Below are 4,825 nucleotides of genomic sequence, written 5' to 3'. Positions count from 1 at the left end.
TTCCTGCTATTTAGGAGTAAGAGTTCAAAAAATTTAATAGGTTGCACTCAGTCAAATTCATTTTTAAAAGGTCCTTAAAGCATTTCCCTGGGCAGCTGTGCTTCTGCTTCCTACGCACTCCAGTTGATGATTCATCCATTTGAGCCATGTGTTCTACCCAGTGCAGCTAGAAATTCTTTATCAATGCCTCGGTGGATGAGGCCAACACACCACAGGGCATCGTTATTGGTTACTTTGTTGTACCTCATTCACAGTATGGCACAAAACATGGCTCTAGTGGAATGTCTCTAGTTAGACGTACTTTCTGTACAAAGGCCAAATTTCACACCTGCACAGCAGTGGTAAGCATTAGGGGTATGTGAAATGGGCCCTATTGGATCCAGATTTGGATTCGGCCCAAATCAAGGACAATGATTCAATTAGTTGATTTGGATCACTGTTCCTGATTCAATTCAGCTGAATCTGAAGATTCAATGCTGATTCAGAGAATCACTGCCACTGCCGCCTGCAAGGAGCTGGGGAGGGGTAAGGGCAGCACCGCTGGCCTCGCCCCCCCATGCCGTCGCCACCACCTTCAGGGAGCAGGGCCAAGGATAGGTGAGGCAAGCAGTGCTGACCTCGCCCCCCCGCCCCACTCTGTCCCCACCATCATAGCAGTGCTCCACCACCACCTCCTGTCCAGAATGCTCTTGGAGCACTCTGATTGGTTGTTTCAGACAACTAATCATAGTGCGAATGAAGCATTTTGGACAGACAGACTCTAAGTCTTTTATAATATTAGAATTCTGATTAATCTGTTTGGCAATTTTATACCCACTATTCAGTCTGAAGTACTTCTGCAGTTCAAAAGCAAATCACAAAACTTGAATTAAGATTGTGGGTCCAAAACAAGGTAGATTATATACAAATCTCTCTTCATCTTCCCATTGGAGAGAAAAGGAATGAGAAACCAAAAGAAAGGAAATCGCATTAGCCAAGACTAGATGACAGAATTTGGTTAACGGTTGTTTAACAAATCTTACCATAGGAGACATGATTATTCTCCTCCTGACCCACGGGTTTGGTCTCTGGTACTTAACAAAGGAGGAATATTTCTTGAGTTTACCTAGAGAAAGATTACTATGAGAGTTTTTAGGACCTCTTGTCTAGATTAAAAGTCTGGATCTCCTAAGAAAGAATCCAAAACTTCAAATAAGAAAACCTCACTCTTCAGGGGATCATCTCAGAAATGCTGTAAAAAAGGAATGAGATGGTGTATACTGACCTGGCAGGGTTAAAATAAGGATGATTCCATAACACAATTTCTGCAATTGGGATTGATACAAAATCTCCTTTTCTTAAGGAACGTTCTATGAATGTGATGATACTGAAATCTGACCTTTTGCTTGGACACTTTCCAAACCCCTCCCCAGAAAATGCAAGACACTTTTACTGGTTTACAAAGAAGTTAAACTATGAACTTTGCAAAACTATGGATTTATTTTACTTTGCACCAGTAACGTAAATTCTGATTGTCATGTTTTCTTTTGAGGTCTCCTGACAGCAATAATTACCCCAGTCAGATGTGCATTGTAAATCTACTATTTCCCAGATAGATGATAAATCTTGCAATCTCAGTGGCTAAGTACAGACAGTCAAAAAGTCCATGGCTGAATCAATTCAATCTTCGCAGGTTAGTCTAAGATGCATAGATTGAACTGATAAGCAAGTGAACAGACATTCACTTTTGATTCTGGAAATACAGCCACTTGCCTGCACTGGCTGAAGCCACAAGCCAGGGGGTGCTAGAACACACCTCCCTGCATGGCTGGAGCAGGCAGCTTGGGCCAAGGCCAGCCCACTCCCCCCTCCCCCCCCGTCCAGTGTTGCAGGGGAGGTGCAAAGCATCCTTGGATATTGGGGGACTGTGAGTTAACTTGAATTTGGAGGGCATCTGGAACAAAAGCTCAATACACCGATTTAACTTAAATCAGTTAATTCTGATACTACACCCATCCAGGTTTATCTTAAAGCAATCTGGCCTTTTTGAAAGCAGTTTATGTGTACTGAACTTCTGTTGTGTTACAGATTTGAACCAGTTTCCACTCACTTATACCGGTTTGTGTGTAAATTCTGTCCCTAGCCAGTGAGACTAACTAGCATCATCTGAAGATCTGGTTCTAAATTAATCAAGCCTAAGGGCCATGCATTCTTCAGACAGAAGGGCTGCAAAAACATCTTTGCAGTTCTCTCATTTGTATCTTTTGTATTGTCCTGAGGAATAGTGAATAAGGTAAGAATATACCAGAGGTTTTCCTAAACCTTACAAGACATCATTTACCATCTCAGATCCCAAATGATACTTTACTTACTGTTTCCAAGTGCTAAGAGGTCAATCACAAGTTCACCAATTGACTCACAATGAGTGAGATGCCATATTTGCTTGCATACAACATACTTCCAAGTAAAGTACAGACCTTGTTTTTAGAAGGCAGAACACAGGGGGGAAAAGATTTTGCTAGAGGTATGGTCGATCGTGTGACAAAGAGCAAGTAGTCTTGGGAACATATAGTGTCAAGGAAGTGTGACACCAGGAAGTTCCTAGTGCCAACTGCCTCACCCAAATACTTCCTGGACACTTTTGTGTTTCCAGGTGGATTTACTCTGTCACACAAGTTATGCCCCAAACCCTTGCAGGGGCAGTAGCAAGTTGCTCAATTCTCTACTGTATGTAGTTCTTTATATAGGATCCAATAAATAAACTATTGTTTCTACACCACAAGCCTCATCAAGGTACTACCAGCAGGAACATTGCTACTTCAGGCACAAGCTACAATGCTCAGCCAATAGCTATGGCTATGAATAGATTAACACAGGACTCTACCATCTTGGATGCTGCATGGCATGCACATTGTCTCTAAGCTTGTTTCTTTTCCAGCAAATAAAACAGCTTCTGCACTTAAAACATGCACCCCAATTTTGTAGTGCTGATTTGGGGAAACAAGGTGCATGTTGTATTTGAGAAAATATGGTATTTTTGAGTACAGTAACTACACTGATAATCAAACTTCTACCATGCAAGTCTTGGTGTTCATCACCTAACTAGTGGGCAGTGCACTTGAAGACAGGAAAATTAGCTTTATTCAGTTTCTCCGAGGTGCGACTGAAGACATCACTTATTAGTTGTTAGGAAAACCTTATCACACATGACCATAATAAGTCTGATAGCCATGGACAGAGCTGAATCACTATGTCCTGGCTGATGGATGCTGGGTTGTTTTTGGATGTTATCCATCCTTGAACTGAACTGGGAACATCAGTACTATAAGAATACTCCATTTCTCCGCAGTCATGAGTTGCGGAAGTAGAAAATATACTGTTAGCAATAAGGCTCTACAAAGTAAATACATGAAGTTATTGGATAGGTATTGTGAATTCTGGATCATTGAAGCATGCCTGCTTATAACACCAGGATTCCCATGAGATCCCAGTAAGAAATGGATTTTTGCTTTTGTGAAACCACTTGCTTTCCATTATAATAATCTTCATCTTCTGTTGACATTATCCTTAGATGAGACTTTGTACCTGATAATATTCGTTCTCACCTCAGGCTGCTGATTGACTTGCCCTGGCGCCATCTGTCTATGTTTGTTCTGAATCCAAGATGCTCCAGGAGCCACAACATTGAAGAGAGGGAAAGCTGAAGCAAATGTACAGAGCCACAGTACAAAAAAAAAGTCCAGGAAAAGATTCATGGATTTCCTTCATGCCTAAAGGTGATATTGTTGCTTCCATGGTTGTGGGAACACATGCAAGATCAAATGACAATGGCTGAAGATGGTAAAAGGCAAGGCTGCTGTCCAACTTTAAAATATAAATATAAAAAAAACCCTGTTTGAGGAAAGAGAAATGATTTAAAGATAACCTTCCTTTAGCACTTTTAGATGGCTCAGAAAGTAGATTTGCTTGGCCCTGATTCTATGGCTGTAGAAACAGGGTAAGGAACAGATTGCAATGCTATCTGAGCAAGACAATGATAATTTCATTCATTTTGTAAATGTTTTATTGATTGTTGAGACAAGAATTAAATAATGAATTCCTGAAATTTTTTAACAGATCCCTAAATTTGCAGATAGTCCTTTTAGTCCCAGATTGAGGGACCCCAGAACTAATCTGGAGTCTTACTCAAGTTAGGGCTGTTTGCAAGACCTGCTGATATTCTCAAGTTTTCTGGCCTTACTCTAGCTACCACATGCAAAGAGATATTTTTTTCCTGTTGTGTTTCACAGTTTGAGATTTTTCCAATGACTCACAATAGAGTCAGCTTTCCACAACACTTTCCATTTTATCAATAGTATTTCTGAGAATTGATTTGCCTAAGCAGCTGATTATAAGGACCAAAGCCCTTTGTGGGTATTTTGTTTTCTTTTTTTTATTTTGTTAATATGCTATACAACCTGGTTTTGTAACTCTTCTTTGGAATGCTGGCTTTCCTTTTGTAAAGATGAAGAATTTCCTGTGTGCATGTATATTAGGCCTCTACGAAGCAGCTAGAATTCGCTTTGGATTTGGATTTGGCCAATTCGGGGGACAGTAATTCGATTCAGTGATTCAAATCACTGTCCCAAATCAATTCAACAGAATCTAATTTGGCTGCTGCCAAATCAGACAAATCTCAGAATCACACAGGCCCCATCCCCTGCCTGCTATCCCAGCCCTGCCTGTCCCCAGCTCCTGGCTCTTTGAAAAAAAAATCCCCAACTCACTGGCTGCTGTCAGGGAGGGGGGAGATCCATGCTGCCCCCACTGCCCCGTGCTGCGTGGAGGACTCTGTCATGAGCCCCCA

The 4,825-nt window shown here is 41.3% G+C and overlaps 1 protein-coding gene across 1 annotated transcript in view; it reads right to left on the bottom strand.

The window, feature by feature from the left end:
• Positions 1-4,825, bottom strand: part of LOC106722451 (regulating synaptic membrane exocytosis protein 2) — a 136,917-nt gene that overhangs the window by 94,086 nt on the left and 38,006 nt on the right. The gene's annotated exons all lie outside the window — the stretch shown is intronic.

The sequence above is a fragment of the Alligator sinensis genome, unplaced genomic scaffold (assembly GCF_000455745.1).
Source record: "Alligator sinensis unplaced genomic scaffold, ASM45574v1 scaffold1115_1, whole genome shotgun sequence".
NCBI lineage: Eukaryota > Metazoa > Chordata > Crocodylia > Alligatoridae > Alligator > Alligator sinensis.
This window is presented reverse-complemented; position numbering and strand designations above follow the sequence as displayed.